This window comes from Microtus oregoni, unplaced genomic scaffold, assembly GCF_018167655.1.
Source record: "Microtus oregoni isolate MIOR12 unplaced genomic scaffold, Mior012 000061F_ref0000440, whole genome shotgun sequence".
Lineage (NCBI taxonomy): Eukaryota > Metazoa > Chordata > Mammalia > Rodentia > Cricetidae > Microtus > Microtus oregoni.
In genome coordinates, this window is record NW_024543871.1 from 2,611,641 (window position 1) to 2,621,229 (window position 9,589).

The following is a 9,589-nucleotide window of genomic DNA, read 5'->3' on the forward strand; positions in this document are numbered from 1 at the left end:
CTAAGGAATCTGAAAATCACTGGACAAATGAGACATTTGAAAGAAAAGGACAAATTATCTAGAAAAAAAGTCTCATAAAAAGAGTAAATTAGGCCAGGGTTGTTGTACAAGGTGATTGGACCAAGTCCTGCTGCCCGACTAGCTTAACCCGAAATAATTACACAGAAATTGTATTAATTTAAACACTGCCTGGCCCATTAGCTCTAGCCTCTTATTGGCTAACTCTCACATCTTGATTCACCACATTCTTAATAATCTGTATGTCACCACGAGGCTGTGGCTTACCGGGAAATATTCAACATGTCTCACCTGGCAGCTTCATGGTGGGCGGCTCTCTGCCTGCCTTCTTCCTCCCAGAATTCTGTTCTGTGTACTCCACCCACCTAAGGGCTGCCCTATCAAAAGGCCAAGGCAGCTTCTTTATTCAACCAATGAAATCAACACAAATGCAGAAGGACCTCCTACACCACAGGGTAGTGGTGGTACTCACCTTTAATTCCAGCACTTGGGAGGCAGAGGCAGGTGGATCCCTGTGAGTTCGAAGCCACCCTAGTCTACAAGAGCTAGTTCCAGGACAGCTGTCTCGAAAAAACAAAAAGAAGAAAGAGTAAATTGGTCTATTGTTATATTATATTTTCAATAGGATAAAATTACATAAACTGCCCCAAATGTTTGTTTCTGCTATTCTCTACAGTTATATAATACAAGTGGTCTTTCTGTAGTCCCAGTCCATTTAAAAATTAAAGCTGTCTTTGGAGTTGGAATGTGGCTCTTGCTTCTCTAAACTCAAGCATGCTTATTAAAGTGAAATTCAAAATCTCTGTCAGAAGAGTCACCTGATATGGGACAGGAAAAAAAAAAGAAAAAATTAAGGACTATTTTATTGCTACTAAACTCATAATCCTTTGGATTTACATTTACTGTTTAACAGCTTTTCTCAGGGTATAAAAATTATAAGATTAATATATATTTAATGTATATATATATTTAACATTTTGCCATTATATTTATGGTCATAAAGAATCCTAACTAATTCTTGAAAAAAGTTTCATCTACCTTCATGTTCATGATTTTGTGCTTGAATCTCCATGAGTTTTCTGCAGTGAACCATGAGCATACCTAACAACAAGCTTTGAAGCCTCCAACAGGAGGATGCGGTCCCACGACAATGATTGCTCCAGGACTATGATAACTCCACTAATCTGAAAAACACCATCTCAACATCAGTTTTGGAGTACAAAGTGCTCAGAACAATTTTGAGGTGGCTAGCTGAGATGATCCAGCCTAAGAGACTACTCTAGCCAGGACTTGAGACAAGTCTGACAGTTTTCCATTATGCATAGACTAGAGAACAAATGATACAGCTACCTCTCCCAGGAGCTGACAATTAACCCAACTTTTATTTTTCAGGATCACCAAAAGATACCATCGACCCACACACAGCAGGAAGTAAACCTAAGAATATGATGCCCACACCCCAAGAGTTGAGGAGGGTGGTGTTAGGTCATTCAGTGGGTTATGGATATTTGTCATTGCTTTAAGGGGGTTGGTTATCTGTTATCATTGATAATGATCAGAAAAAAAAACACCTACACATAGAAAATTAGATTCAAGTTTCTTATTTTGAAAACACAAAAGATGTAGATATGATAAGATATAATAGAATATTGAATCTACTCTAAAAAAGGAAAAGGTAGAAAATAGATATATAAGATAAAAAGGTAGATTATTGAATCTATTTTTAAAAAGCAACTACTAGTTTTAAGTATTTTACATTGGATTGGACTTTTTTTATATTTTTACTTTTATTTTTTAGAAGTAAAATGATTTTTTTTATTGAGAAAAGAAAAAAAAAACAACAAAAACAAGTTTCCCCCTCCTCCCAGCCTCCCATTTCCCTCCCCCTCCTCCCTCCCTTCTCCTCCTTCTCCCACCCTTTTTCCCCTCCCCCCACTCCTTACCCCCTCCCTCTCCAGTCCAAAGAGCCATCAGGATTTTCTGCCCTGCGGTAAGTCCTAGGTCCTCCCCCCTCGGTCCATATCTAGGAAGGTGAACATCCAAACTGGCTAGGCTCCCACAAAGCCAGCACATTAAGCAGGATCAAAATCCCGTGCCATTATCCTTTGCGTCTCATTGGGGGTCCCTTGTTTATTCTGGTTATCAACTGTAGCACAAATAATAAAAAACCCAGAGACAAACATTGGGTTTCAATCTGAAGATCAGAAAAACAAAACAGACAAGTCACTAAAGAGCTCTCACTTCTATGAAATCGTCAGACTGTAAAGAGAATGAGGTCCAGGGAGAACATTGGATTGGACTTTAAATACTTCCGTTGTATTGGTGGAGATAGGATAGGACATCATTGGATTGGACTTTAAATACTTCCGTTGTATTGGTGGAGATATGATAGGACCTCATTCTTTTTACAGTCTGAAGATTTCATAGAAGCAAGAGCTCTTTAGTGACTTGGCTGTTTTGTTTTTCTGATCTTCAGATTGAAACCCAATGTTTGTCTCTGGGTTTTTATTATTTGTGCTACAGTTGATAACCAGAATAAACAAGGAACCCCCAAAACTCATAACCAAGAAAATAACTTTAGTATAAAATGAACAGTATACAAAGTGTGTATTTCACCATGTAAAATATAAAAATATCCCAAAGATATTTGAAAAATTCTCAAGTCCACCTATCATTAAGGAGCTTCAAATTAAAAACTCAGTGAAACAACACATGACTCCTAGGAATAGCTATTCTCAAAAAGGCAAAAGATAACTGTTATATATGTGCAGAAAAGGGAACACTTATTGATAGAAATATAAATTAGTATATCCATTATGGAAAGTAGTATGTGAAATTTTATATAAAAAGCATATGATCCAGCAAGTCATCTGATCTGAATTTTCATTTCAATATAACCAAGTTACCATTAGATTACAAAGTTCTTGCCAGGTATAATGGCACACACCTATAATTCCAGCACTTGGGTAGCAGAGGCAGAAGGATCTCAAGACCAGCCTGATCTACACAGTGAGTTCCAGGATAGCCACAACAATGTACTGACACCTTGTCTTAGAAAAACCAAAACACAGCTGGGTGGCGGTGGCATGGTGCATACCTTTAATCCCAGCACTTGGGAGGCAGAGGCAAGCAGATATTTGCAAGTTCAAGGCCATCCTGGTCTATAAGAGCTAGTTCCAGGACAGGCTCCAAAGCTACAGAGAAACCCTGTCTCAAAAAACAAAAAAAGTGCTGGTGCACATTGCATAAGTAGGGTGATGATAGATAGCCATAATATACCATAAATTTCAGAAAGTAGAAAGGGTTTTGAAAGAAATGGGTGAAAAGAAATGATAAATTTTAGAATATATATATGTATTAAACATTGTTATATAGTATCAAAATACTCTACTACCCTTTTAAGACTATAATTTTAGGTACCTGTTAAATATTTTTCAACAAATACATTTCAATGATTGAGAACAGTTGCTACACTTGGAGTAAATCCTGGTTTTATCAAATGGGGACTGCAACTATAGGTAACTCCTGTTCAAGGACATCTGATGTCCTCTTCTGTCCTCTGCAGACACTAGGCATATAAGTGGTGCACATATACAAATGCAGGCTAACACTTATGTAATAAAATTAAAAAAATAAGTAATATTTTATTAATGTGTTAGGAATGTCATGCAACATGATTTGGTAATATTCATCCCCTCAACATTTCTATGATGCACATTATTAACCCTCACCTTCATACTACCCTATACCTCTAATTTTATTCTTCTGCTTATTTTTTAATATGCCAAATCAAGTTTGTATTATCTAACTACTCTTGGGAATAACAACTGCCCTGGATTGTATTTGGCCTTTCAGGATTCACATCATTAAAGAAAACTGACTCTGTCTTAGCAATTATCAAATTTCAGTACCTACTCACCGGTGTTGGCCCACCATGCCCTTCCTGTTAAGATTCTGTCTTGAGCTTGAGAATGTTTATGCATTCTATCACAATTGTTTTGAGTTCATGTGTATAACAGTCCCATTCTATCCTGAAAACACTGATTCCTTGAAGTTATTTACTACCTCTTACAATCTTTCTGACCCCTCTCTCTCTCGAAAAAAATCTCTTAGCATAAGTAGAGGATTGTGCTATGTTCATCTCATTTGTCACTAAGTACTATGTAGTCTCTTCTTTTCTGCATGTGGACCAATTGAGAGTCTCTGTGTTAACTGTGACCTAAACCAAAAGAAAGCTTCTCTGATGAGGGTTGGGAGATGCACTGGTCTATAGGCATAGCCAATTTAATAGTCCTTGTTTTCTTTTCTTTCTTTTTTTTTTTTGGAAAATCACAGAGGCTTCATGATCAGCTACTCAACATTTTAGATCATTGGGAATTATTTTTGCTTTATAGTTTTACAGGTTTTGCTTTTTAAAAACTTACTAACAACTCTTTATGTATTTTATCAAAAACAGATTTCTTTCTCATACAGTACATCCGTACCACAATTTCCCCTCCTGCCACTCCTCCTAGCTCCCCATGTATCCTCTTCCCCAGACCTACTCCTCCTCCTCATCCTTTCCTCTTCAGAAAAGAGAAGGCCTCTAAGAGAACAGCCAAACAGAACAAAATGAGATACAATAAGACAAGTTAAAAGCTTTCAGAGTTAAGTTGACTAAGGCAACCTTTTCGGAGGAAAAGAGTCTCAAGAGCAGGTATAAGAGTCAGAGACATACCTACTTCCACCGCACAGTGTCCCACCAAAGCACCGATGATGGAGGTGGGTCATTTGTCTATCTGTTGCTTTCATTGGTTAATTAATAAAGAAACTGCTTGGCCCTCTGATAGGGTAGAATTTAGATAGGTGGAGTAAACAGAACAGAGTGTTGGGAGAAAGAAGCTGAGTCGGAAAGTTGCCATGATTCTCCCACCAGACACAGACGCAGGTTAAGATCTTTCCTGGTAAGCCAGATTGTGGGCTACACAGAATATTAGAAATGGGTTAGATCAATATGTAAGAGCTAGCCAATAATAGGCTGGAACTATTGGGCCAGGCAGTGTTTAAAAGAATACAGTTTCCATGTAATTATTTCGTGTGTAAAGCTAGCCGTGTGGGCTGCCGGGTGCCGGGGACGCAGCCCTGCCGCTCTCATCAACAGTGTGGCACCCAATGTGGATTGCGTCTGTCCCAATATGGTATGATAGATCACTTCCTCCTGAAAGGTTGCTGTGAACACCCTCAAAAAATTACTTCACTCAACTGCCGACTGAGATGACCCAGGCACACAGGTTACACCATAAAAGACATAAATAATGGCACCCCCATTCAGCAGGAAGCAGTTTGGAGAGAAATAACTGTGCCCATGTTCCCAAATATGCTTTATAAATGTTCTTTTATATTTAAAGGGGGAGATGATATAGATATAAATAATTTACATTGGTATGGATTTTAAGGTCAATTTTGTTCTATGTATATGTATTTCTGATATTGATTAAGGTATTGTGATTGTATGGTTCATTTAAGAATGTAATATATAATTAGGAAATATAAGTTGTTAATGGATAATCATCGATAATAGTAAAGCTTGTTAGTTATGTTAGTTAGATTTCCTATATATAGACAGGTATATTTCAGTTAGATAGGCATTCTTCATATCTCTCAATGACTGCAGAATATGGCATTTAAATGTTTTAATAACTTAGGGCTTTTCATGACAATGAGACACGTCTGCTCCTGGCAGCACCATTCTACTTCAAGAGGAAGATGGGCATCGAAGAGGCTCCTTATGGAGTTGTATAGCCATTTGGGCAAAAAACTGTTCTTGCCTGGTCTGTTGCATAAACTGAACACAGAGAACCCACAGAGAGAGGACTGCTGAACTTGCCTAAAGGTGAGATGGTCTTTCAGGGTCCCTGACCTATGAAAGAGTCTACGAGACATTCTGCAGTACACAGCAGAAAGTGACTGAATTGTCTTTGGTATTTCCTGCTTCATGGAAATGTCTGCTGGAAACTATGGGCCTGAAGGCCAAAGATGGAAGCCCCAACGGTACAGAGGAACTTTGGGTGACTGTCCAGGCAGCGAGATGTCTCTGTCATTTCTAGAGTTTTGGACTTCTTGCTTGCTTAGATAATATTATATCCTTCTGGAGTCTTTGATGGAGTTGAAGAATGGATAGTTATAGTTTTCCTTAGTTATGATAAAAGATAAAATAGATATAAATATTATAACTGTAATTCTTGCTTGATAACTGTTTTGCTATATGTAATTGTACTATGTTAAAATGAAAGTCTTTTTTGTCTAAACAAAAAAAGAAAAAATGATGGAGGTGGGTCATCTGTCTATCTGTTGCTTTCATTTGTTAATTAATAAAGAAACTGCTTGGCCCTCTGATAGGGTAGAATTTAGATAGGTGGAGTAAACAGAACAGAATGCTGGGAGAAAGAAGCTGAGTTGGAGAGTCGCCATGATTCTCCCACCAGACACAGACGCAGATTAAGATCTTTCCTGGTAAGCCAGCTTGTGGGCTACACAGTGATGGAGGAAGGTCATTGGCTAATAAAGGCACTGCCCTGGCCCATTTTATTGGTTAGAGGATAGGTGGGAGGAGAAAACAGGACAGAACACTGGGAGGAAGAGGAAGTGAGGTCAGAGACTCCACAGCTCGCTCAGGAGCAGACGCCTCAGAGAGAGACGCCATGCCCCGCTCCTGGGATGAAGCTCCGACCCATGATGGACTAGGCTAGAATCTCCCCGCTAAGCGCACCTTGGGGTGCTACACACAGATGATTAGAAATGGGCTAAATTAATATGTGAGAATTAGCCTAGAAGAGAATGGGCCAAGCAGTGATTAAATGAATACAGTTTGTGTGTAGTTATTTCGGGCATAAGCTAGCCGGGCAGGCGGCTGGGGTGTTGGGGACGCAGCCCCGCCGCCCCTATTACTACAACACAGAATATTAGAAATGGATTAGATCAATATGTAAGAGCTAGCCAATAACAGGCGGGAACTAATGGGCCAGGCGGTGTTTAAAAGAATACAGTTTCCATGTAATTATTTCGTGTGTAAAGCTAGCCGTGCGGGTGGCTGGGTGCCAGGAGCGTAGCCGCTGCTCCTATTACAACACACCAAGGTAACAGCCATAACATACTTTTCTAAAACAATTTTTTGTTTTACATACCAATCCCAGTTCCCTGCTCCTCCCACTGCCCTCACTTTCCACCCAACCTATCCCCTCCACTCCTCAGAGAGGGTAAAGGCTCCTGTGGCTGTGGAGGCTGAAGAATGCAAGCCCATTTCTACCTTGTCTGATGGTCAGAGAGTTTGGAGACTGACAGGCATAGTTGTATCTCCTAACTCAGCAGGTGATTGACTCTTTTTTTTCTGCTTCAAAGGGCTTTGTTTTTACTTGGTCCAAACTTGAGAGGGGCTCCAGGGCATTACAAAGCTGCCTAGTGGCTTCTTGAGAGGTTAGGGTGAAGGTCCTGAGGCGGGCTGGTGCAGAGCAGAGGTGGGAGCCCCTTGGAAGGAGAGGCCTCCTAGTCATGCTTGAGAGTGAGCCGCTCAAAGAGGTACTTGCCCAGAGATGCCTGGGGCCCAGTAGCCAACCTGCGGAGGTTGGTCAGGTGGTTGCCCATCTTCTTTATGACCTTCACCTCCTTATCCAGGAAGTGGTTTTCAAGGAAGTCACAGAGATGAGGATCTGTGCGGGCAGAGCCCAGGGAATGAAGATCCAAGTGGGCCTGGTTCAAGTTCTTCTCCAAGGCCAGGGCAGCTTCCATGGCCTCCTGGGTTTTACCCCACTCATCTTGAGATGGCTTCTGCACATCCTGAAAGAGTGCACGGCCTCCGCGATCATTCTGCAACTTGAGGAAACGCTCGGCACCCTAGCGCTTCTCCTCTGCCAATTGGTGGAAAAATTGGCCTACACCCTCCAGAGCCACGTCATCCCGGTCAAAATAGTAGCCCAGGGAGAGGTAGTTGTAGGAGGCCCGCAGGTGCAGGTTGACCAGGCGGTTCACGGCAGCCTCCACTTCAGTGGAATAATTCTGACGAATCTGGGAGGTCATGGTTGAGACACAGTCTGGAGCTACCCGCAAAGAGACGGTGTTAGCTGGTCCTGGGAGCTGAAGGCGGCAAGTTGATGGTCCTGGAGGCTGTGGCTGCAGATGAGGAGCTGTGGAAGCTAACAAAGGGAGGCCCCGGGTCTGTTCCGTCCAAACACTGTTGAAGCAAGACACAGATCCACGGGATCTCCGAAGGCTGCTGACTGTCTGACTCTTTTGACATTAAGATAGCTCAATGCCATCCTGACAGGTGGTCAAGATATGCAAATGTACTTCTGCCCCTTCTATTGTAACTATGAGGTCACCTATGGAAGGGTGCTCTTCAGCATAGGTGATCTAGAGCACCTTTGTTACCTAGACAACAGAATGCTAATGATTTGATGTCTCAGAGTGATAAAGACATTGACTGTGTGAGTTATCCTTTGTGTCGTGTTAATCAAGTCTTTTGTTATCTTCTTTCCCACTTTACATTGGGTATAAAAGCTGTGCAAAAATAAATGTGAAAATTTCAGCATTTTAGTCACTAAAATGCCCTCCCAATACTTTCTATGTTTTCTGTCTTATTTCTTTTTTACATCTTCATAGTCTTTACTTATATTTCTTCAATTCCTATGCCCCTACCCTGGTAAGAAGTATTTTTGTTGAGGCCAGTCCTTGATGCATGGGAAGTCAACAGAATCTGTCACATCACCAATCATAACATATATGCAGAGGACCAGGTACAAACACATGCCAGTCAGTACCGTGTTCACTATTTCATTCTCTGTAAGCGCATGAGATCTCTGCTTAGTTGATTTTTTGCTCCATGTTCTCCTGATGCCCTCTATCCTCTATGACTTCTACAGTCTTTCAACCCCTCTTCCATGGGGTTCCCTGATCTTGTAGGGGAGGGGCTTATAGGGACCTCTAACTTAGATTCTCTTTCTGCATAATGTCTGACTATAGGTCTCTATATGCACTTCGATCTTCTGTGAGAGGAAGCCTCTCTGATGACAACTAGACAAAGTGTAACTATTCTATGTATATAGCAGAATATCATTAGGAATCATTTCATTGATTTTTTTTTGCCTGTCATGTTTGATTCTACAGTAGGTCTTGATAATATCCAGTCTCCAATTCCTGGCCATGCAGGCAGTGTAGGCCATAGGCCTTCTGCCATAGCATGGGTCTCAAGTTAAACCAAATATTGGCTGGCAACTCCCATAAGTTCTGTGCCACCATTGCTTCAGCATATCATGCAGGCAGGACAGGTTGTAAGTAGAGGGTTTTTTGTCTGGGCTGGTGTCTAAGTTTCCCTTTCTGTACCCTCTTGTGCCAAAGGGACTAGAATGTGGGGGTAACGGCCTCAAAGCTAGATCTCTGTGTGAACATAGAGAGTGGAATTTGTCCTTGCAATGGGGCCTGCTGTCAATTTGTAGAGGGCAATTTTCTGTCTTGGCATAAGACTGAGTTATTTAGGGATCTCCCCAATACTTGTTTCTTTTCAAACCTGTGTGTGTATGTCTTTATTATGATACCATGT

At 41.0% G+C, this 9,589-nt stretch overlaps 1 pseudogene; it reads right to left on the bottom strand.

Moving 5' to 3' along the window:
• Positions 1–7,403: 7,403 nt before the first annotated feature.
• On the bottom strand, positions 7,404–8,133 carry LOC121439500 (annotated as a pseudogene).
• Positions 8,134–9,589: the final 1,456 nt, after the last annotated feature.